Source organism: Pelophylax lessonae (assembly GCF_965119305.1).
Source record: "Pelophylax lessonae genome assembly, chromosome: 5".
Lineage (NCBI taxonomy): Eukaryota > Metazoa > Chordata > Amphibia > Anura > Ranidae > Pelophylax > Pelophylax lessonae.
In genome coordinates, this window is record NC_138772.1 from 234,332,438 (window position 1) to 234,358,853 (window position 26,416).

The 26,416-nt window shown below is 45.0% G+C and overlaps 1 protein-coding gene across 4 annotated transcripts in view; it reads right to left on the reverse strand.

Annotated features, from left to right (window-relative positions):
- CTNND2 (catenin delta 2) overlaps positions 1-26,416 on the reverse strand; it is a 921,118-nt gene that overhangs the window by 542,581 nt on the left and 352,121 nt on the right. The gene's annotated exons all lie outside the window — the stretch shown is intronic.

Genomic DNA, 26,416 nt, shown 5'->3' on the forward strand with positions numbered 1-26,416 from the left:
GATTTTGCTGGTTTCAGTGCTGTTTACACCTTAAAAACAATATGCAAATGTCTGGACTATTTATATGTCTGCAGCCTCACCCCATATACCAAAGGTATTCAAAGATGTCAAACCATGGCTGTGCACATGGAGCAGCCTGCTGATTAAATGCTACATTAGCCCATATACATATTCGGGGGACATAAGAAACCAACACTCCATACAATGAACGCCTCTATATACAATACCATTATATACAATACTGCTGTGTTCGGATCTGTAAAAAAAAACATACTCTATCTAGATGTGAGCATGGTTTTTATGCCTGTGTGCATAAGCCCTTAAAGCAGTATTAAACACAAGAACAAACATTAACTATACTGTATATCAATTGATTTACTAAAGGCAAACACACTGTGCACTACAAGTGCAGTTGCTGTAGATTTGAGGGGAAGCTCTGCTGATTTCTATCATCCAAACCTGCAAGCAAAAATGCTGTTTTTATTTTGCTTGCATGTCCCCCTCAAATCTACAGCGACTGCACTTCCATCTAGTTCAACCAATAAAAGGAAGAAAAAAAAATCATACAATCTTAGGCAAAGGTGGAAAAACCCCAGCAAAGCAAGATCCAATTTGCTCCAGCAGGAGAACAATTCCTTCCTGATCTCTTGAGAGGTAATCCAATATTCCCTGGATCAACATTACCTATAAATGTTAATATCCAGTTATATTATATTCATTTAGGAAATAATCTAGGTCTTTTTTTAAGAAATCTACTGAGCTGGCCAGAACCAGCTCTTGGGGGAGTCTATTCCGCATTTTCACAGCTCTTACTGTGAAGAAACATTTCCGTATTTGGAGATTAAATCTGTTTTCCTCTAGATGTAAAGAGTGCCCCCTTGTCCTCTGTGATGACCCTAAAGTGAGAAACTCAACACCAAGTTCACTATATGGACCACCTATGTATTTCTACATGTTGTTGCAAAATGTAAGTATACCACGTCAACAGCCACCCCTCTGTCCAAGGTTTTACTTGCCTCATAAAAAATAAAAAAAAACAGATTTGTTTGACAACTTCTGTCTTTCATGAATCCATGCTGTTTGTTGCTTAAAATATTTTTTTTCCAGCAATAACTCATCTATGTGGTCTTTTATTATACTCTCCAGTATCTTCCCAACTATAGACATTAAACTAACAGGTCTATAGTTACCTGGGAAAGACTTTGATCCCTTTTTAAATAAAGACACCACATTGGCCCTATGCCAGTCCAGTGGTACTATTCTAGTCCAGAATTATCTGGGCGTTCAACCATTTGTTTGGCCCGCTGAACAACCACAATGCACTGCGCCGCGCACAGTGCATTGGAAGCTTATTGGCTGACACAATAAAAGCTTTGCCCAATCAGGGCACATAGCACTGTCAGAGCCTTGATTGAACACTGTCATGGTGACTCTATCCAATCATGGCTCATTGCTCTTAGTCGCAGCCCACAGTATAAAAATATTATTCTCATAGCGGACATTTGTTGTGTGATATTGGCGTGGAGAGAGAGATAGAACAGGGCTCTGTTCAGTGTTTCTAGAGAGTTAGTGTGATATAGTGGGCTATTGTTATTCTATTGTGACTGTAGAGTATCATTTTAGTGTGAATCTAGTGATAGCTTAGTGTGAGTGTAGTGCGACTATTCATTTTTACTTTAGCGTCAGTTTATTTTGTCAGGGCAGATTTCCTGCAGTATACTTCAGGGCATTACTGCACGTTTAATGCAGTATATTTCTGTGCGATAGTGCAGGCTTGATGCAACATATTTCAGTGCAATATATTTTAGTGCGTTAGTGCACGTTTAGCGCAGTATATTTCATCGCAGTATATTTCAGTAGGTTAGTGCGCGTTTACTGCAGTATATTGCAATGTGTTAGTGCATGTTTAACGCAGTGTATTTCACTGCAGCATTTTTCAGTGTGTTATTTCATGTTTACTTAAGTATATTGCAGTGCGTCAGTGCAGTTTTACTGCAGTATATTATAGTGTATCAGTGGAGTGTGTCTGTGTAGTGAGTACTCAGGTTAAAGTGCACCAAACACCACTTTCTTTTGTTTAAAGTGCATCCACGTACACATTTCCCCATCTTTATTACATATTGTTCAAAAGTGACTAGTGCGCAGTCTCCAGCAACTGCCAGAGTGGCTTATTCTGCCTCCTTGTCCACTGCTACTCCTGCCATAGCCCAAGCATCAGGCATGGAGGAGTCAGCTGAGTTATTTGAACCCAGCGTCAACCACTTGCTCCTTATGATGCACAGCCATTACTTGGTTCAAATCTTGGTTCTGAGGTTGAGGAAGGTAGGAACATGAGTCTACATAGAGGGGAGAACACTGGTAAACAACAAAATGGCAGTCATGTTCCCCCAACCGCAGCGTATTGCCAAGTTGTCTCCAGTGAATAGGAGAATGAAGGGCAAGATGATGATGAGGTCACTGATGCGACTTGGGTGTCAGATAGAGCAGCAGAGGAAAGTGAGGGTGAGGCACAACCCAAATGAGGCAGTCATCATGTAAGAGTAGAGAGCAGCCACCCTATTCCACCAGATTGTGGAGCTGTCCACATCCAACAGCTTAGCCGTCTTTTTAGCATATATGCAGCCAATCACATTTTTGCAATTTGCAAACTTTACCTCAAGAACATCAAGCATGGCAAAAACACCAGCCATTTGGGTATCACATGCTTGACAAGGCATTACATCTCCCGCCATTCACCCCATTGGCAAGAGCACCTGAAAGCCACACAAAAGGGATGCAATTCTGCTCCTCCTCCCCTTTCACGTCTACCCCTGCTATACCTCATGACCTCTCAGCAGCCTCCACTGACAGGGATGATGGTATAGCGAAGGGTGTCCCAGGTCCTTGCAGAACATCTGCCAGTAGCACACCACCAGCTGTAGACTTTAGCAGGCAAATTTCTCTCTCAAGGCAGTCAGCCGCAAGGTCCACTGCTGACACATGGTCCAGCAAGCATGGTCAGGGACTATATATTTGGTTCACAGCACACTGCTTGCAACTCTGCTTGCAACTTGGAAGGATGCAGGACAGGGCTCAGTGCTGCTAGTGTTGTGCCACCACATCTGCATAAAGTTAGTGGTGATGATGTGAGATTTGTCAGATCCACCCCTCCTCCTCCATGCCCTCCTCTGCTGAATTGTCCTATGAACCACAAGTACCCCCTAACTGTTCAAGGTGCTATTCAATAAGTCAGGCTAAATGATGCCATGCAGTGTTTCAGCTGGTCTGTCTGGGGGACAGGAGCCACACCGGAGCAGAGATTCTTGCAGCTCTGCAGGGGCAGGCCCAGAGGTGTTTCATGCCACGCCAGCTGGAGCCAGAAATGGTGGTGACCGATAATGGCACAAGCCTCCTGTCCGCTCTTAGACAGGGAAAGTTGACACATGTGCCATGCCTGGCACATGTCTTCAATTGGGTGGTGCAGCATTCCTTGAATAGGTACCCAGGGTTGAAAGATCTGCTAAAGCAGGTCAGGCGAGTCTGTAGCCATTTCAGTCATACACAGCCAGTACTCGGTTGGCTGAAATTCAGCAAGAATTCCACCTGCCCATAAACAGCCTGATTTGTGACATGTCCTCCAGGTAGAACTCGACTTTGACTGTTGATAAAGGATGCATGCACTGTACTGTCACCATCTGAGGAGGCAACAAGGATGGTGACCTGTGAAAATGCATGCATCAGTGGCACAATCCCTGTTGTGTTCCTGCTGGAGCAGACTGAGTAGCATTATAGACAAGGCACTTGGAGCAGAGCAGTGGGAGGAAGATGAGGACTTCCATTTTTAGTACTCCACCCCCAGGGCTCTTAGCTTCCACATCCCATCAGCAGCATCTGTATCATATGGTGGGAGATTATCTAGGGGCCAAAACAGACATGGGGAGCTTTGAAATTGATGATCCACTGGGTTACTAGGTCATGAGATGGGCATTTAGTTCTGCCAGATGTTTTGTGACAAATAAGAGAGCACGTCTGTCCACAGACTCCGTGGACCGACTGAAATTTATCAAAATTAATCAGTCCTGGATTAGCAGCAGCTATCAACCCCCTGATGCCGATATCGCTGATTTAGTGCTTTCTGGATCTCGAATCTCTAAAGACTGTTTAGGCTGCCTAGCTTTGTGGTTGTTGATTTTATCTGGAAGAAAATTATTGGCACAATTAACTCTCCAGCACACCAGCACTCGCCATCCTGACCTGATTGATCCTGATCAATCCTGCTGAGTGCCGCAATCGCTGATAGGTAGTGAGGCAGCAGAGGGGGAAGTGAGGACACTGGAGGATCAGAAGACACAATGAGGTGGAGGAGAGCATAGGTGGCCAGAGAAGACAATGCGGGCAGCAATGGCAGTGGTGCACAGGGAATCATCAATGCCAACATGTACTGTAACATACTGAAGTGGAGCATGATCCCCTCCCTTCAGAGACTGGGCCACAGGGCAGTATTACAACATAACGACCCAAAACACACCTCCAAGATGACCACTGCCTTCCTAAAGAAGCTGAGGGAAAAGGTGATGTACTGGGCAAGCATGTCTCCATACCTAAACCCTATTGAGCATCTGTGGGGCATCTTCAAATGGAAGGTGGAGGAGCACAAAGTCTCTAACATCCACCAGCTCCCTGATGTTGTCATGGATGAGTGGAAAAGGACTCCAATGGCAACCTTTGAAGATCTGGTGAACTCCATGCCCAAGAGGGTTAAGGTAGTGCTGGAAAATAATGGTGGCCACACAAAATATGACACTTTGTGCCCAATTTAGACATTTTAACTTAGGGGTGCACTCACTTTTGTTGCCAGCAGTTTAGACATTAATGGATGTGTGTTGAGATATTTTGAGGGGACAGCAAATTTACACTGTTATACAAGCTGTACACTCACTACTTTACATTGTAACAAAGTGTAATTTCTTCAATGTTGTCACATAAAAAAATATAATAAAATATTTACAAAAATGTGAGGGGTGTACTCACTTTTGTGAGATACAGTACATCGGGGGACATTGTTTTTTATTTTTTTAATAAAGGAATTGTCAAAAACTTTTTTTTGGTCACTTTTTTTTGTGAATGGGTACGGGTACTATACACCCGATACCACTCCACATGGGGGGCAGCATTTGAGGGGCTAAAGGAGGTTAAAGAGGGCTCCCAGATTCTGATAAGCCCCCTGCCCAGACCCCGACAACCAGAGCCCACAGGTTGTTGGGAGGAGACCCTTGGGGACAAGGTGCCTTCGGGTGAGGGGGCATGTCTAGTTGACTAAAGAGATTTTAGTCAGCTAAAATGATTTTAGTCAACTAAAATGCAGAAAAAAAAAACTAAAACTATTGCAGGTGACTAAAATGTGACTAAAACTGAAATAGCATTTTAGTCAAAAGACTAAAACTAATTGAAATTTGCTGCCCAAATTAACACTGGACATAAGGCTTATTGACCTGGCCAGCTAAAAACAATCTTGTCCTGACATAAGCTTTATATCAATGGCAGCCAAAGTGCAAAGGTACATTCGCGTGGGCGTTTTGCCATAGTGCAAATCTCAGAAGCAGGAATCTACTGATTTCTGCTGTTGGATTTGACAGCTGTGAGCGGCTAGCTGACATCTATGTGTGGCTAGTTGACAGCTTTCAGGCTGTCGGTTGCCACAGTTATTCATAGCTGTTCACACAGCCAGTTATTACCCACTGTGATGGTGGTTGGATGCACTTTGCAGATTCCTGCAATTGTGATTCGTACCATGGCAAAAGGCCCATATAAATGTACCGTAAATAAGTTTGTGAGTTGAAAGAGTGATTTAAAGACAGTAAATAAAAGACTGGGAAAAAAGACTTGTGTCTCTAACAGACCTATACAGGTATATCTAAGACATGAATGTTTTTAACTGTGCATTTCAATGTGAGAACCTTGCTCTTATGATCATTAGCACACTAATTGTCAGAATCCAAACTGTTGAGTTCCTGATCATATAACAGCATTGGCAGGCAGTCAAACTACTAATGTCCCTTGGTATACCCCTAGTCTCTATTTTTTCTAACCTGTTTTTGTACTTTTGGAGCAGCAATAAATGAAACTAAGAATTTCACCTTTTTGTCTTGGAGAGAACATGGCATCTGGTGCCTAATTGTGCATAAGCAGTGTGGACAATTTAAAAAAAAATAATATCTTTTTAACTAATGGTAAAATCTTTCTCTGATCTTCATTCCAAACTGCTTACTGGACAGAAGGATTAAAATCAATCATTTGCATGGCTCCACCTAGTGTATTGAAATGAAGAATAATTGCTTTCTTTTTGAAACATGCAATGAAATGAGACATGTGAATACCTCCTGTTTTACAAAAGACTTTCTTGTGCAACGCATTGATATACTGTCCCATACAGTCCTGTTGGATCTTAAAGTGCTATTAAAGTAATACAACTCAAATTTGTAGTTGCCTTTGAAATGGCTTGAACTTGCGCCATATAGTAGACTTAAGCTGCAGCTGATCGATGACGTCACTGGTGCATGCTTAGTACTTACTGCATTTACGGAACACTGAGTTCCGTGAATGCAGAGAGTTCTGTGCTGTGATGGTAATTCCTATGTGAATTCAAGCAGCTGGAGAGTGTGAAGGAAGACTTAGTGAAGATGGAAGTGCTGGGAGTGGTGACAACTCCGCACAGAAGGGCTCCGTTTGTAAGGTGCATACTAGCACATTATGGCATTAACGTGAAGGGGATTTTTTTTTTTTTTTAGTTTACTACCACTTTAAATCTCAAAGCACAGAAGCCATGGGTACCATACAGTAATTTTTTTTTTTAAATCAGAGAAAAACTGTTGAAAAAACTCACACCATTACAACAAGTAAATAAACAGTTAACGTCAACATTGGAACATTTTTGTTACCCCACACAATACCTTTCTTATTCCAACAGTAAGAAACAAATACTCAATCCAAGTCATATAGCCCATATAACACCACACTAATAAAAAGAGCCTTCCCCCACCCCTTTGCCTCCAGGCAGTTATGATGAAGCTGCTAACACTGCAATACATAAAGTTATGTTAACAAACAATCCATAATGAGGTCGTTGGGGGCCATGCCCGGGCAGTTCAACCAGATTCCCCATATCTTGGAAAACTTTTGCGGAGAGCCCCTTTGTTGGTAAATAACCTTTTCCATGCGGAGAGTACTACCCATCTGTTCCAACCACATCCCGTTTGAAGGGGGGTCCGGTGCTATCCAATGTCGCAGGATAAGCAAACGGGCCTGAAACAGAGCTCGAGTGGCAGCCTCTCTCAAGAATCTGTCCTCCACTACCTGGTCCAAGATGCCCAAAATGCATTGTCGGGGATCTCTAGGGATATCCACCCCCAGGGCTCTGGTAATAGTGGAAGTCCCAGCGGACCAGTAACTGTGCAACTTTGGGCATCTCCACATTAAGTGAATCAAGTCCCCCGCCTCCCTCCGGCAACGATCACAGAGGTCGTCGGCACGGAGGACCATGGCGTGGAGTTTCAAGGGAGTATGGTGAACTCTAAGTAGGATGTGAAGCTGGGAAACCTGGTGAGATACATTCAGGGAACAGATGCGCACCGCCTCCAAGACCTCCTCCCACTGCTCACCCGGGATCTCCCCCATATCAGAGCTCCATTGGTCACAAGCCCTGCCAGGGTATTTCTCCAAAAATGTACTTAGTAGTGAAGCATAGCAACTGGATATGAACCCTTTAGTGTCAGTAAATTGTTACATAAGGGAGAAGACGGGGGTCGGGGACAGGAATAGCTGCCCCAGGGCGGCATGTGCCCGCACCGCGTGTTGTAATTGTAAATAATAGAACCGCAAGGTACCCGGAATTGAAAAGCGGTCCTTAAGTTGCTCAAAGGGCAAAAGGGACCCTCCCCGTAAAATATGCGTTAGGTGGGTAACTCCAAACGCACGCCATCTACCTGCCTGGTCCAACTTATGCAATTCAGGGTATGATTGATTATACCAGATCGGGCTGAACTTGGTATACCCCGAGGCCTGCTGAATCTGTTTGGTTTTGTCCCACACCTTTTGAAGGAGTCGATACGTAGGGTAGCGCCTATTCGATTTGGCAAAAAGCTGTGCCTCCAGTCCCTCTGGTATGCCGCACGCACCGGTAAACCATTGCATGACCGTTAACGCCGCTCCGACCCACGTCCCTGAGACCGCGCCCACCAAGTGTTGCAGCTGGGAGGCAAGATAGTACAGCCATGGGTTTGGGAGAGCAAGACCACCCCCATCGCGGGGTTTCTGCAACTGTTCCAGGCGTATCCTTGCCGCCTTTCCTTTCCACAGTAGGGACGCGAATAGGGTATTCACGAGGCGGAAGGTTTTCAGTGTAAATACAATTGGGGAGTTATGGAGGAAGTATAATATTTGCGGAATCAAGATCATCTTAATATAATTCACCCTTCCCGCTAGCGAGAGCCAGAGTTTATTCCATATTCTGATTTTGTCACGGAATCTCGTTAAGAGGGGACTTATGTCGAGTAGGCTATATTGAGTCGGGTCCGCAGAAACCATCACCCCCAGATATTTGAATTTATGGACCACGGGGACCGGGCAAAGAGGTCCCAAGGACGGAGCTACATCCTTATCCAACTGCAAAAGTGCTGATTTAGACCAGTTTATGGTGAGTCCGGAAAAGCGACCAAACTCTGTAATAATAGTCATAACTTCCCTCAGGGAGTTGTCCGTGTCACCCAACGTCAGGAGCATATCGTCAGCTTATAGCAGGATTTTGTCCTGAAGGGGGCCGTACTTAAACCCTACGATGGAATTCTGGGCTCTAATGTGTGCCACGAGGGGTTCAATGGCTAGAGCAAACATGAGTGGGGAAAGTGGACACCCCTGCCTCCTTCCCCTACCCAGGCTGAAACTGTCAGAAATCCTGCCTCCCTCCCGTATGGAGGCCTGTGGCTAATGGTACAGCAACCTCACCCAGGACATAAAAATAGGGCCAAATCCGAAGGTTTCCATTACCGCCCAAAGATAGTCCCATTCCACGCTGTCAAACACCTTATTTGCGTCCAGTGACAGCAGTGCCCTCTCTCCCATGTTACACGCCCGTGTTTGGATTGCGACAAATAGTCAACAGAGATTAAGAGCCATAGACCTATTGGGCATGAAGCCCGCCTGATCTTCGTGGGTTCATGGGTTATTATAACCGTATTTACTCTCCGTGCTAATACCTTAGCCAATAGCTTGACATCCACCTGGAGCAGGGAGATGGGTCTATATGATCCCGGGTCCGTAGAAGTTTTATCTGGTTTGAGCAGTAATACAATACTAGCCCTGGACATAGAGTCTGGCAATACCCCTGTCTCCCTAGCGGCCTGAAACACCTCCAGCAATTTAGGCAGGAGCAGCCCAGAGAAGTGCTGGTAGACCTCAATGGGGAGACCGTCATCCCCGGGTGCCTTAGATCCCGGAAAGAGGGCCACAGTTTCCAACAGCTCCTCCTCAGTAAGTGGAGCCTCCAGCCGATCCCGTTGTTCCTCCGTCAGTTTTGGGAGAGGAATGTCACTTAAATAGTCCTGCAATTCCTCCGGGCTTTAAGTATCCCACGGGGAATACAGATCAGTGTAAAATCTCACAAGCTCAGCCATAATACATTCCTGCGTATTCACCAAGCGACCGTTCGGTAGCCGAAGGGCCCCAATGGGGGGAACCGAAGGGCGCGCCCCCACTAATCATGATAGCAGGCGGCCCGTTCGCTCCCCGTCTTCGTAAAAGGTGGTTCTTGCAAAGAAGCGTTTCTTGTCCGCCTTGGAGCGGATTTCCCCAACCCACACCGATTGTGCTGACAACCATGCCGCCTTCGTATCGTCATATATCGGCTATATATTCCCCCTCCAACCTTTGTGCACACTGTGACAATTGTTCCTCAAAGCGTTTTGATTTCGTCTGGACCCTCTTAATGTTGGCTATTAAAACCCCTCAGAGAAAGCACTTGAAGTCATCCTACCTCACGATCATGTCTCCGGAGTGGCCATGCTCCTCAAAGAAAGAGGCGAAGGCCGCCGGAAATGTCGTTATCCGGCATAAACAGTTTCAGCCAGAAGGCATTCAAGCCCCACTGGGCCTTGCTCAAAGCCACCTGCGGCCCTACCAGGAGCCAGACCACTAACGGGGAATGATCCGAGATTCCTCTCCGGGCATACTCTATCCCCTCCACAATGGGGAGGGCTTCCCTATTACATACGCATAAATCGATACGGGACAAAGAAGAATGCGTCTTTGAGAAGCTGGAGAACTGGACCGTGTCAGGGTGTTTCAGGCGCCATACCTCAGACCAGTCTACCTCCACCAGGAAGCGGGAGAGAGCTGTGCCCCTGGCAGCTGCTAAGGAGGGAGGATGTCTATCCCTGGCAGGGTCCAGTATCCCATTAAAGTCTCCAATAACAAGTAACGGTATACCCAGCTTGTGTATCGTAAAGTGCAAGAGGAGAACGGGGGGTGGAACATACACCACCGCTAAGACACACACGTGACTTGAAATAGTATACAGTGTAAAAATATAAATCTCCCCTCAAGTCGACCTGCATCCCCAATTCCTGAAAAGCCAGAGACCTGTGAATAAGAACACTGACCCCGCTGGAGTATGAGGAGTGGGTGGAGTGGTATCCCCAGCCCACCCATGAGTACCGAAGGCACCCCACAGAATCCCCCAGCAGGTGAGTCTCTTGCAGACCTATAATGCCTGGGTGGTACTTTTGCAGTTGGTTTGCAACCATAGCCCTTTTCAGTGGGCATCCCAGGCCGCAGACATTCCACGAAACTACCAGTACTCCAGCCATGGCAAGTAACACGAAAAATAAAAGGCTCCAGCCTGAGGCCCCCATCCGCGGGTACAGAGCGGGAACGTAGGTATTCAAGGAAGGGGGTAAGCAGTGTGATAGATCCAAATAGGCAATCCAGGTAATTAAACGTGGCATGAGTTTTCCCAAAAGCAAACTTGGTGGCAGAAGAACTAGTAATCCAGTCTGAGTCTCCGCAGTCAGAGCTGTAATAGATGAATTGCATGTGTTAACTGCAGACATGACATCCCTTAGTGTGGGTTCCGAATTGGGGGAGGACTGCAGCCTGGCTCGATCCGTGCAGGCCGGATCCAAATCCTGGAGCTGTCCTGAAAGGTCAACCAGCAGCACTGTGTCATCTGCCTCAGATGGAGGGCAGGGAGATGTGCTGGGAGACGGACCGGAGGAGACAGAAGGGTCCCGGGGAGTCGGCCTGGCGGAAAGTTTTTGAGCAGCCTCCATGTACCTCTCCTTCTGAGAGGCACGCTGCGCGGGATCGCCATCTTGGGCCTGTGCCGCCGCGGCTGACTTTCCCTCCTTCGATCGTTTGGACATTGCAGAAGGGGACAAGAGGATTTACCGAGGCGGCAGCAGCAACCAGGGAGGCACCGGAGTCAGTCGGGAGCAGAAGAAACGGCAGGTAAGTCTGGAAACAGACCATTCACATCAGCAGCTCGGCCACGCCCCCGTTCTTTCTTTTTAAGGATTCCAAACAGTTGATTTGGCCACACCTAATGTTTTTGCTATCTCTCTGATGGGTTTGTTTTGTTTAAATCTGTGCTGTATTCCTGATGAGACCGGCATTCAGGATCTAAAATCCCCCTAGATTTCTGTAGGGGGAACATGCACGTACCAATGTAATGTATCTGCTATTATAAATGTATGTATGTAAGTGAGATACCAAGTTTTAAAATATTTGTAATGATGTTTTATACTCTGTACCCTGTAGATCTAAGTACTATTTTCAGACCTATTCCCTGAAGAAGGATTTTTTTATGTTCCAAAACATGTTGGAAATGGATACATCAGTGTGAACACTATTGGGTTGGACATTGCATCCTCAAACCCTCCTGTTCCCCCTGATTGAACCCACAGTACACCTGTACTCATACAGATGGCCCACTTTGTTGTTTTTATCTTGATGTGTACTGTCAATTTTATCTTTATGTAAAATAAAATTCATGTTTTTATTATATTGACACTCTATGTTACCCACTGCCTGCCTTTAAAGTCCCATCCTGGGGGGGGGGGGGGGGGGTTCCTTCTCTTTATGTTTCTTTTGGATAAGAGTCATTATATAAGAATGTGTTTTGATTAATTCTCAGCAATGAAAATAATTATGTGACATTTATCAAGGATCCAAACAAATTATAATCACAAGAGCTACAGCACATACTAAAAAATGCTCTAGATAAAAAACTGATCTCCAAGGATGAATGTAACTATTTTTAACTCTAATCCAACCATTGCAACCTTCAATGCCCTACCAAAGGTCCATAAAACTGACAGGACCCACTTTGTCGCCCCATTATAGCCAGCAACCAGAATTAAACAAAAGAGTAAGTAAATTTGTTTACAGAGTACTCTGCCCACATGTATACTTATTATCCTCATACACTGAGGATGCTTGTGATCTGGAAGAAAAAACTGTAATCTAAGAAAATAGCTGGTCTAACCACACTTTTTGCTAGCCGTGACGTTGAGGCACTGTATAGTAATATTCAAAATCATTTGGGATTACATGCATGCTCATATTTCCTACAAACTATGGGAAGGGACTTTCAGCAACATAATGAGGTTGGTTTACTAAAACTGGAGAGTGCAAAATCTGGTGCAGCTATACATAGAAACCAATCAGCTTCTAGGTTTTTATGTCAAAGCTTAATTCAACAAGCTGAAGTTAGTAGCTGCCATACACAGCTGCACCAGATTTTGCGCTCTCCAGTTTTAGTAAATCAACCCCAATGTGTTTATAAAAATGACCCTACTCAATGCCGTGAAAAGCGGAAATAAAGTTGAGGTAAACAGATTTGACAAATACCCTTGTCTCTTAATTAAAGGTAAATCACAGCTGCTACAATATACTAATATCCCAAGTGATTACATAGAAACATCAAACAAATGTAGCGCTGTGAACATCAAAAATAACAAGTTGCTCAAAATAGTCCAATAAAACATATAACACCCAGTGTAAAGAAAATATATATTGGTTCAAATTAAAGTTCTTCACAACTTCAGTAAAAAAAAACACAAATCTTCATATGTATTCCACCAAAAGCTTCAGTGCACACACCACTCCCCAACAGACTGCAACTCACCAAACATTCATGTCTCTAGGTTCACACCTGTGTTTTTAGAGTGTTTGGCAGTTTGCAGAAGCGCACTACAGTCCATTTACCATGGTTTCCTATGTTATATGTTCACATCTATGCATTTTTTAGCCGGTGCATTTTTGGAAAGGGTCAGGGACTTATTTTCCGGCAGCAGATTTCATTTTGTGTGTATTACACTTCAATGGACCCGCACCAAAAATTCAAGTGTTGCATTTTTGATGCGTTTTGACATGCCTTTTGCGTTTCTACATCTAACAAGCTGTGTTGCCCAGTAAGAGGTAACCCACCAAATTAGTGTGCTGAGCAATGACCACGCAGCACTGTATTAAACATGGGGTGTGCAGAGGTGACAGCCATAGATGGTGGGGTGATGGGTGCACAGGTGAGAGCTGGGGGGGGGGAGGTGGCTAGGTGCACAGGTGAGAGCTGAGGAAGAGGGCTAGGCTCACAGGTGAGAACAGTTTGGGAATGTCTAGGTGCACAGGTGAGAGATGTTGAGTGGGGCTAGGTACACAGGTGAAGGGGAAAGATGCAGAGAACTGTAAATAAAGGGTAGAGGATGCAGAGATGAGAGCTCTGGATGAAGAGTGAAAGTGCAGAGGCCAAAGCTGTGGATAAGGGGAATGGGGTGCAGATGTGAGAGCTGTGGATAAAGACACAGAGGGGAATTACAGAGATGATAGCTGTGAAGAGTGGCTGGTGTAGAGGTGAGGGCTGTGGAAGACAGTGAGCACTAGACGGGTTCAGAAATGAAATGTGTAAAGGGGGAAGAGAAAAGATGGGGGGGTTGCAAAACTGTAAATGGGGGGCAGAGTTAAGCTGTGGAGTAATGGTGCACAAGTAAGCTGTAGGCTCAGTTCATATATATGCAGTGCAGGCAGGGCTGCTAATTGAAATTGCGGGGCCCCATACAGACTACGTGACAGCCCCCCCCCCAAGAAACTATTAAAGCTATATTTCGATAAAAATACAATAAAATCATTATTAGCAGACACAAATACAACATGAATCACAGAATTCCTGCTAAATATAAAAGATGAAACTGAGTTGATAAATAAATATGTGTGTGAATGAGGTCCTGGGGCTCATGCACATGGGTGCTGTGGTCTGTATAGTGTTAATCAGTGGTTCATTTATGTGGCTTGAGCCACCTGGAGCTGTACAAACACAGCTGTAGGTCCTAATTTGACAGGCGTGGGGATGCAGGTGTACAGGCCGAAACAGACAGTGTGCATTTGAGGACCGCTCACCTGCACACCTGTCCAGTTAAGGCCTGCAGCTGTGTTTCATTCCGGCGCTGCATCCCCATAGAATGACAGGTGGCTCCAGCCCAAACCCCTCCCTCACACAGCCAGAGTACCTGTGGGAATGAGCCCTTAATTATATTTTTCTAACCTAAAAAAACAGATCTCTCCAGCAGTGTGCTGTCACTACTAAGAGGGATTCCATCTTCATCTGGTCTTCTCTCTGGTTTCTTGGGCTCCAGTCGTTTGGCCAAATGGTGCATGCGTGCAGGTGTAATGGTCACAGCACAGCTCTCTCAATGGATGGTATGTCATCCATTGAGAGCACAATGCACATGCGCTGGTGCTATCGCTGGCTGCTACGTTTAGGAGATATTCACTGAACTTACAGGTAAGCCCTATTATAGGCTTACCTGTAGATACAAGATAAAAAAAATAATTTACTACTGCCAGATCAGTTAGTAAATGGTTAAATAGAAGGAGTTGATACATGGATGCAAAGGGAACTGGCAGTGTAGGGGAGAAGAAGTTAGGTTGCATAGCTCAGGAAGCAGTCTGGAGGAGAGGAGTGGGAAGCCCAGCTAAATAAAATATACTAAACTGCACTGGGACAAGATAACAGGCAGCTATGGAACTGTATCAGTAAATGATTCACCCCATGGGAATGCAGCTGATCAGCTGTGACTGTGTCAGGAAGACAGAGCAATGGGGGAGAGAGATATTTAAAATATACAGGCTGGGACAAGGAGTATAGGAAGAACTGCAGGGAGAGAAACAAAGTTACAGAGATAACAAACTCACCTAGCAGAGCTAACATTAGAGCCAGGGCTGGGTGGGGGCATACAGGGAGGGGGATTTGTGAGGGACAACTGTCTCTTTCTTAGCAGATAAAAGATGGCAAGAGGGAGAGAGAGATCAGCTTTAAGCTGCTGGAGGAAGATTTCTGTAAATGTCATTTATCACAAATCCCCCTCCTTATGTGGGCACCCCTGTGTGCTAGGGCCCTCTACAAAAGGACCGTTGGTCCACCCTATCAGTCGCCCTGAGTGCAGTAAACACAGCGAATCCTGTGCATTTCCCACCCCCCATTGAAATCGCACTGTGCTCATGCAAACCGCAGGGGGTGTCAATGTTAAGTTAACGATACCCCAAAATGGTTTGCAAAACACAGTGCGATTGACAGAATCGGATCGCATAGGTGTGAGCAATGCGATCCGATTCCAGTGCGGGGAAAACAAAGTGTCTTGCACCTTTTTTGTGCCGATTTGGTGTGATTTGAGCCATGCAAATGGATTCCTATCCGAATCCCATGCGGTGTCCCACACCACATATATGTGAACCCAGCCGTAGATAGGGGGTGCAGAGGTGAGCTGTAGGTGGGAGGTGCAGAGATAAGTTGTGGGCCGCTATGTACAATGGATGTAGAGTTAAGTTGTAGGTGCAGGTGTGGTGCAGAGGTATGCAGTGAAAGAGGGGTACAGAGGTGATAACTGGCTAGTGTTTTTAGAGAAGGGGTTACTTGAAAGAGGGGGGCTAGTTGCACAGTTGTGAGCTGTTGAGGGGGGCTGGGTGCAGAGGTGTGAGCTGTCTATAAGGTGAGCTGTAGACGGGGGCAGAGATAAGCTGTAAAGAGGTGCAGATGTGAACTGTGGACAGGGGCACAGATGTACATTACATATTCCTGATCCCTGCAGACTGTATGGTACATAATCCTGACCTCTGTACGCAAAGCTATATATTACATAATCCTGACTATCCTGTATGCTGGGTGTGCAGCAGTCAGGAATGTGCTAAGTAGACCACAGTATCAGAGTTCAGCAGTCAGAAGTATGTAATGTATAGCACAGCTGACAGAGGTCACAATTATGTAATATACAGTACAGCCCAGTGTAAAGAGAGGAGAAGTGAGGATTAGTTAGTCTACAGCACAGAGTACAGGGGTAGAGGTCAGGAGTATGAATGTCCCACACAGCATACAGACTGCAGCATTCAGGATTATGTTACATACGGTGTACATTACATACTTCTGACTATACTCTGTTTGCTGTGCTGTGTGGTACATACCATACCGGTTTCCTGGGCTGTACATGAAAACGTCTAACCACTGCACTCTGTACAATACAAACTTCTCACCGCTGCACTCTACATGTTATAATTTATTTAAATCCCACACGCATGCAAACAGCGATCGTCTCAAACCTGTGAGAAATCACTGTGAACGTCCATTCATTGGTAGCTATTCTAGCACCAGCTCCTGTGTAAATCTAAAGTGGTAACCTGTAAAGGCTTTTAAAGGGCCTCCTATGGACAGTAAAATGTACAAGGTTTGTTGCCTTTGCACGGGCATGCTGAATTTTAAAGCGTGACATGTTTGGTAATTATTTACTAGGCAGAACATCATATTTTATATGTTACCAAAAAATTGGGTTATATATTGTGTTTTTTCCATAAAAAAAAAACGTATTTTGTCCAAAAAAAACTGCGTTTGAAAAACTGCTGCACAAATGCCGTGTAACATAAAAAATTGCAACACCCACCATTTTTTTCTCTAGGGCCCCTGCTTTAAAAAATATATATAATGTATGTAATATAATGTATAATAATAAAATATAACTCATTTTCTAGCAAAATATACAGATTATTAGACAATTTTAATCAAAAGTTTCAGAAAAAGGCCTGGAGGTCAAATGGTAAAAACCATGGCTCATCTGCAGTCAGCTGGATTTCCCGCAGTCAGCAGAATGCTTTTTTTCAAAGGTGTCTTTCGGATAGCGAAGTTGTGATCTTTGTTATCTATCCACTAATGTTGGCTGATGATCCAAGCCATATTTAACTTATGGAGCATGTTGAGGTTTTGCCCTGAGTACCCTAGGATCTTTAAGAGCTAGATATCCCTAGATATAATCTTGGTTGCTGATTTATACTTTATACCAGATAAATCTGTGGTTGTCTGGTTTTACTATGAGATGGGACTATAGTGAGGGGATCTACTTGAGCTGGCAATTTCGCTACAATAGGCCTACTCTTATATATCTTCTGGTGGTTGAGCCATCAAGGGTGGTAAGTACTGTAAGTAGTTTGATTATTTTGAGAATTGGTCTGTTACAACTGGATACTTAATCTTACCATGTTGGCCCTTTTTCCTGAAGACCAGAGGAGGCAAAAGAGCAGAAGGGCAAAAGAGCAGAAGAGCAAAAGAGCAAAAGAGCAGAAGAGCGGAGAGGAGAAGACCAGAGCGGAGAAGACCGGATGAAGATTTTTAATAAACTTTTCAAAACGTCTCCTGTCATTATTTACATACACTGCCTTTTATGGGGTGAATGGGTAGGGGTACAATGTACCCCATACCCATTCACATAGGGAAGGGGTCCAGGATCTGGGGGGCACCCTTGTTAAAGGGGGCTTCCAGATTCCGATGAGCCCACTGCCGCAGACCCCCACAACCACCTGCCAGGGTTGACGGGAAGAGGCCCTTGTCCTCATCAACATGGGGGCAAGGTGCTTTGGGGTGAGATGGGGGAAGAGCCCCCCTGCCCCAAAGCACCCACACCCCCCATGTTGAGGGCGTGTGGCCTGGTATGGTCCAGGGGGGTGGGGCCGCTCACTCGTCCCCTCCCTTTTCCTGGCCTGCCGGGCTGCATGCTCGGATAAGGGTTTGGTATGGATTTTGCGGGGGACTCCACGCCGTTTTTTCGGCGTGGGGCTACCCTCAAATTCCATACCAGACCCGAAGGGCCTGGTTTGGAACCTGGGGGGGAATCCCATGCTGTTTTTTTTCCCATTTTGGCGTGGTGTTCCCCCTCAAGATTCTCACAGCGCAAGTCACACCGCAAGTCGGATCATCCTGATCCGACTTGCCGTGCGCCTTCCATTCAAATCAATAGGCTCCCATAGGGAACCATTGATTTTGAATGGAGGCAGAAAAAACACTGCTAAAAGCGACGTGGCCAAACCTGCAATAACGCAAATGGAAAAAGCTACTAAAAGCATGGTGTAACTGCATTATAACTCCTGTGGAGACGTAAATTGATTGGCGCTATATATATATATATATATATATAATGTATGCAGCCCTCAAAAATTCCTCTCGCCTGCTCGCATTTTGCGAGTAGAATTTTGAGGACGGCGAGTAAGAAATAAGGCTGTGCTGTATGGGGAATGTAGTGAGAGATCAGTGCCCGACGCTGTTCACAGCGCAGTCTGCATTCTCTGTGTACAGCTCCTCTCCCCCTCCTGCACCTGGGACCGCCCCTCTCTGCCTGCTGAATGTCCCCGCCCCTCACAGGCTCGCAGCGCGAGCATTGCACTCAGTTAACTGAGCGCCTGGGACCTCCCCACTCCACTCCCACCCGATACATGTCCCCGCCCCTCACAGGCTCGCAGCGCGAGCATTACACTTAGTTAACTGGGCCCCTGGGACCTACCCACTCCACCCCCCCACCTGATACACATGCTCGCCCCCCACAAAAGACTCCCGCTTTCCACTTACCTCCTAAAGAATGTCCCCGCCCCGCACAGGCTCGCAACTTCAATGGATGCCTGTGACCACCCTCTCCACCTCCCTCTTCTTGCATAATCAAGGAGGTGGGCGGTGCATGCCTCTGGTGGGCGGGCTCAAACCTTCTCAGTCCATCATAAGCACTGATGCCTGACAACCCCCCCCCCCCCCTCCTTGGCTGCAGGAGAACGGTGGACATGATGACAACTTTATCTACATAGATCTAAAGCAGAATTCTTCAATGACACAAGCTAATGATGTGGACATTGCTGATGTTGGCTACTACAGGGAGAAAGATGTAAGTATAGATCTTCTAGGGTAGGTAATTTCCACAACAGTTAAATACCACAATGGCTAACTGGACCAAGTTTTCAACATCTTAAAGCCCAGGACTCCTCTTGCAGTGTAATGCTGTCAAGGTATATATACATAAATAAACTTAAAGCAGTGTATTTAGGTGGTGCAGGGTATATTGAAGAAAATTACTGTGTATGCAGCCTCACTAGGTATAAGATGTTCAATCAGGCTTTAAAGGACTATTTTTTTTTTTCTTTCCTCTTTAAATTGCATGTCAGTCCCAGAAAGAGTTTTACTGTTAATTTAAAGTGGAGGCATTGGTAAAATACATAAAGAAGTGTGCTGTGAGGAAGAAGGGGGAGTGGGGGGGGGACTGAGGACATATATGTGCTGGATTGGGGGGGAGTTAATTGGAGGCAAAGATCTGAATCATACCTTTGCCTCCAATTCCACCCCCCCCCCAATTAATTTTACCTATGCCTCCAATTCTGCCCCCCTCTCCCATCTATCGATCCGATGCCTCCAATTCTGCCCCCCTCTCCAATCTATCGATCCTATGCCTCCAATTCCACCCCTCCCCCAAACTATCATACATATATCCCTTCAATTCCACCCCCCTCCTGCCAAATCCATCATACCTATGCCCCCAATTCCGCCCCCCCCCCAATCTATCACACATATGCCTTCAGTTCCACCCCCCAATCTATCATACTGTATGATAGTTGGAAGGGAGGAGGGGTGGAATTGGAGGCATAGGTATGATAGACTGGGGAGGAGGGGGTGGAAATGGAGGCATAGGTATTATGGATTTGGTGGGAGGGATGAAAATGGAGCCATGTGTATGATAGATTTGGCGGGAGGGGTGAAAATGGAGGCATAAGTATGATAGATTTGCGGGACGGGGGTGGAATTGGAGGCATAGGTATAATCATTGATTGGCGTGGGGGTGGGATTGGAGACATAGGTATGATAGATTAGGGAGGAGGTGGGTGGAATTGGAGGCATAGGTATGATGGATTAGGGGGGAGGGGGTGGGATTGGAGGCATAGGTATGGTGGATTGGGGGGTGGAATTGGAGGCATATGTATGATGGATTGGCGGAATATTGAAAGCATAAATGCGCTGTATTGGGAGGGGGGAGGGATTGGAGGCCTAGGTGTGCTGGAGAGGGGAGTTTGGAGGTGTGCTAACATTGATACTGTTAAAGTTGTTGTTGTTGTTAATATTTATTTTTGTAACTTAATTCTGAATAAAAACATTTAACAGTGTCATTTTATGAGATATTTTATGAGGGCGTGTTTAGGGGCGGAGCAGGGTAGGGTTTGGGTGGGGCAACAAGTGGCGAGTAACTCTTAAGGCCTGGCTAGTAGCTCAGGACTTGAAATTTTGAGCCCTGATGTATGTATTCGTGTATCTCTTTAGCTAGGCTACTCACCTCTACTTCCAAGAATGCAAGGTCCTAGGGAAGAAAATATTGCGCAACGCGTTGACCTCTAAACACTTAAATAATTTCTGGGCAAAAATAGTAACATATATGGCTTTCTGCGGGTCCACTATATATGGGACCCAGGAGTTGGATTCTTTTTAAAATGTGATTTTAAATTGGAATAAACTTCATGCAACATTTTTTTTATTCAATTATGTGTTTTTCCTCTTTGTACCAGTAAAGTCCAATCAGATATTTTGGCTTTGGTTTTTAATGGATTCATGGATGTGGATTAGGGCCTCTTCCCAAAACCCTGGCCTGGTGGTTGTTGGGGTGCAGGGGGGTGACTTATCTGAATATGCAAGCACCCTTTAATACTCACATGGGGTATTTGGGGGCCCCATTGATAAGGGGGCTTCAAGATTTCGATAAGTCCCCCCTCACCCCCACAATCACTGGCCAGGGTTGTGGGGAAGAGGCCCTGGTCCTCATCAACATGGGGACAAGGTCGTTTGGGGGGATACCCCCTCCCCCAATGTATTCCCCCATGTTGACACGCGCTTCTTAACAACCAGCTTCCCAATAATTCGGATCGATCGGATTAAATCACAAAAATGTCATAATTTTTTTCGTATTCGTTCAGATTCATTACTTTGTCCATTCAGAAATTCAGATACATCCAAATCTCCAAAAAACTGGATTTTTGTCTTATCCTAAAATCCTTTTCTCTGATGTTCATTGACAGACACAGCTTCATATCTTCATTGACAGTTGGGTTATGCTGCTTTTCCTAGGAGTTGGAAACTAGGCGGAAAAAAGGTTAACAAAAGTTAAGGCTTGACTATGCCCGTGGGCAGTCCCAGGGGGTATACTCCCACTTCCTGCTCTAGGATCTTAGTTTTGTAATAAGCAGTGTCAGAAGAATACATAACCCAAATCCACAGAGGGTGGGTGCTGTGTCCATCAATGAAGATCAGAGAAAAGTATTTTACGGTAAGACAAAAATCCAGTTCTCTCTTTCGTTCATTGACGGACACAGCTTCATATCTTCATTGACAGTTGGGACGTCCCAAAGCAGTGTCATCATGAGGGGTGGGCACACAGCAAAAAATAACCAAAAAGGCTAAACATAGCCAACCAGGTAATCAAAGAGCCCATCCAGGAACAACCGGGGGTTACCCTACCAGAAAAAAACACACCCTCAAGAGGCTGCAGCCTCCACAACAGCGGCCTGCAAGATTTTGCGGCCAAAAGCAGCATCCACAGATGTCAGGACATCCACCTTGTAAAATTTGGTGAATGTATGCACAGGCAACCAGGTAGCTGCCTTGCACACCTGGACCACCGACGCCTGGTGACAGAAGGCCCAGGAGGCACTAAGCCGCCTCATAGAATGCGCCTTGACAGGGAAAGGAGGAACCTGTCGCTTAATAGAATAGGCCTGCACCACCGTCTGCCTGATCCATCTGGAAATGGTCATGGCAGATGCAACCTGCCCCTTACGAGGTCCATCCGTAAGTACTAATAAGGTTTCCGATTTGCGAATCGCCTCAGTTGCCGCCAGGTACACCCTGATGGTGCGAACCACATCCAAGGAATGTAAGGCAATCTCTTTTGGATGTTTTGGCTTAAGACACAGCAAAGGTAACACAATGTCCTCATTCAAATGGAAGCCTGAGATGACCTTAGGAAGGAAAGACTGACAGGGACGGAGAACCACCTTGTCTCTGTGGACCACCAGATAAGGTGACCGACAGGACAACGCAGCCAGTTCTGAAACCCTGCGTGCTGAAGTCATGGACACCAAGAAGGCCACCTTCTGTGATAGAGACAATAGACGAATCTCGTGAATATTCTCGAAAGGACGGTTTTTGAAGAACTGATAATACCAAATTAAGATACCACGGAGGCACCGGGGACCTCCCAGGAGGTGCCATATGGCAAACTCCTTTCCCGAAAGTGTGAACCAAGAAGTTTGTGGCTAATGGGCATTGGAAAAGAATTGCCAAGACTGAAATCTAGCCTTTGATGGTGCCCAGAGCCAAACGCTTATCTACACCCGCTCTCCCCGAGACTCACACCAAGTAATATACACCTTCCAAACCTGATGACAAATCTTCAGAGAAGTACATTTTCTAGCTCTTAAAAGAGTAGGAACCACCAAATTTGACAACCCTCTATCCTTCAGTACCTAGCTTTCAATAGCCAGGCCGTTAAAGCCAGCGATGAAATGAAGATATGAAGCTGTGTCCGTCAATGAACGAAAGAGAAATTACGTTTTCGGACGAAAAATTAATCTGAACAAACCCGCACATGTTTAGTGACATGTGTGTGCTGTACATATGATGAGTAGACTCAGGTTTTATTTAAGTATGTCAACACAGTGAGAACACACCAACTTTTCGTTGCAGTGCACTATACGTGCAAAATCATTCTCATTCTTGAGTGCCTATCAGGAAAGGCATAGTGTGTCCAGACACATTCGTGTGCACAATCACATAATTACATTGAGCCATGCTCATGCACATACAGTATGTGTGCGTATGCCCGCCACTAAGAGAGGAGTAAGAGACTGCCTTCCTTTCCAAGTCAGGCTCCACCACCAAGTATGCGACAATCCTAGCTACATTCCTGTATATGATTCATGTAAAAACAGTTACTGTAACTGAACCAATGCAGCCTCTTCTTCTGGAAAAAAAATCTGCCTTGCATGGTCTTAAGAGTTTTACACTGAAAATTGTGGGGCCAGGTCTTACTGGGATAGTGCTGCTGGTTGTGACAATGCTTTTTCCTACTACCAACTATCACATATCTATTCAGTTTTGTCTGATGATCCTGAAGTGGTGGTGTTACCTATCTGAAAGTCTGCAGTTATTCATAGGTGGGTGTTTAGGAGTAGTCCACAACATAGGAATTAAAGCCTATGAAGCCCCGTACACACGTACCGATCGTCGGCCGAACGATCGGCCGCCTTTTGTCCAGGGCTGTCGTGTCTGTTGAAAACTGCAAAAGACTGCACACGAATTTTGTCGGCCAACAACAGCCGACTGCAGAAGTGATGTCATGTGATGGTTAACTTTCCTTGTCTTTTTTCTTCTCTGAGCATGCCCAGTCTTGCTAATCTGCTGTCTGTCGGCCGAAATCTGTACTGACTGGCGAACAATCGGCCGTTCTGGTGTTGGCCAACAAAAATTTTAATGCCTGCACAACAGATTATGTTCGGCCGAAAATGCGCTGTCGGCTGTCGGAAGCATCATACTAACAAGCCTACAATCGGCCGATCGGTCGTCGGCCGAATATTTACGGCCGACAATCGGTACGTGTGTACGGGGCTTTAGTGCTGGTTCCCACTGAAAATACGACGGTCGTTCTTGCGTGATTGATGTTTGAATCAGTGAGATTTGATTTTCAGTGCGATTCCTGGGCGATTATATGCGATCCTATTTTCAGCCTATTCTTTTGAATGGCCTGAAATTGCACTGGGTTACACCAAAAATAGTGCATGCGCTACTTTTAAAATCGCACTGTAAGCAGTACCATGCAATTTGGTGAAGGCAAACACACTGCATTTGCGATCCGCATTTGGGGTGTCATTAGGGTTACATTGACACCTTCAGCAGATCCGCAGATCATGCAGCCAGTGAGTTTTGAACACTGTTCAGGAAACAAGCATGGAGCGTGGGTTTCCCGCACCGCATTCTGGTGTAAACAGGCCCTAAGTCCATGTTAATGTTCTTTTAAATAGTTTATTTGCGTTAAGCTGGCCCAAACTATTTACTGCACTAACAGGTGAATTTGCTGAATTCCTGTTCCATTTGCAGAACAAAATAGAGTAGGGCTGAGCACTGCTCACCCATTTACAGAAAGCTTTGTATTCTTTGATCTAATACAATGCTTCCAATGATTAACTAAGGGGAAGAGGCGGGTGGATGACCTCCTATGTTCAATGCATCAGGCCACGGCTCAACTCAGACCCAGCAAGGAAGTTGAGATCACTGTAGTAGCGGTATCTACTTCAGTAATTTCCAGCTACCTGGGGCATTGGCACGCTGGATCAATGTAACTGTGTCAAAATATACCATATCTGGAATTCATCTTTAAAGTATAACAACAAGCAACAGATTTCTTTTACTTTGGAAAGACTGGAGAGGGATTAGAACAAATGTCAAATTTTAGTTGCTGTCTGCAAACCCCAATCCCCAAAATCCCAAATTTTGGATTGTCATCAGAACAGGAGTAGATGGGAAATCAGTTTAGCTAGTGATCTGTCACACAAGGGGATGGGTTTTATAACTGCATTACCCATTTATTTATTTTTGGCTCAAGTAGCTTTTCATTCCGTTATATGTTTACACTGAACTTTGTTCCTGTTGAGATAGGGTTTCTTTCCCTATTGTTATACAGTAAACCCCCCTCCATTGCGGGGGTTACGTTCCGGACCCAGCCGCGAAAAGTGAAATTCCGCGAAATAGAAAAACCCTATTAAAATGCATTGTAGGCATGATTTTTTTACTGTCACTGTACGTGTAGAAGCATTTTAAGGTCTTTAAACACACTTTTAAAACAATAGAAACTCATTTAAACACATAAAAGATACTTAGAGACAGAGCAAGAGCTATGAAAAACACAAAAATCTTTCATTTTTAATGATTTATATAGTAAAATAACATTACAAAAAAAACCGCGAATTACCGGGACCGCAAAAACTGAACCGCGATGTAGCGGGGGATTACTGTATAATGTTTTTTTTTTTTATGTTCCTATTGCATATGGTGTATCTGGTCCCATACACTGCATGGTGGCTTATGTTTTAGAGGGTTAATTTGTACCATGGCAGGCTTCTATCCTTATTTGTGTATGTAATACCGAGGTGTTTTTGACTTGGCCATGAGCTAATTATAATTTGGTAAAAGTATTTTGGTGTCTATATTGGATCCTCTGTGGTAGCCCATTTAGCGGTGGTTTGACTTTTTGTTTTTTGGTCTACAAGTTTTGAGTCACTGAAGACTCCGGAGTACTAAATAAAAAAGGGGTTTTGTAGGACCTTCCAGATATTCTTGATTGTGTGTAGTTAAATATTTCTTACCTTTTATATGTTTCTAAGAAGGAGGTGTCATGGCTGACTGCAAGGTTTTTTGAACAATGCTAGAGTGACCCTGTCTTAGGTCTGTCTCTAATAACAATGCAAAAAGCCCAGACTCTACTGTGATCAGGCTCTAAAGCCCAAGTCTGTGCATTTTTTAAATTAAATGGGCCCCCAGGCATGGTACCAAAGAAGTAATATAAGTTCAGGCTGTAATACTTACCTTTTATCCAGAGGTGTCTCCACACAATACTTTTTTGGCCACAAGATGTCCTCAGTTATGGGTTAAATGATGGCCAGCTGTTCCTTGCTCTATCTAAAACTTGATTGGGTTTTGCTGAATTTTAGCTTAAGGCCCCTCACACATACAGTCCGTTCAGTTCATCAGTTCAGTCACGTCAAATGTATCAGTTTTTCATCCGTTTTTCATCCGTTTTTAATCCGTTTTTCGTCAGTTGTCATCCGTTTTTCGTCAGTTGTTATCCGTTTTTCATCCGTTTTTCATCAGTTGTTATCCGTTTTTCATCCGTTTTTCATCCGTTGTCGTCCGTTTTTCATCCGTTGTCATCAGTTGACATCAGTTTTTCATCCGTTGTCATCCGTTGTCATCAGTTGACATCAGTTTTTCATCCGTTGTCATCCGTTTTTCGTCCGATCCGTTTTTTTGACGGATGAAAAATAGGGCATTCATCCGTTC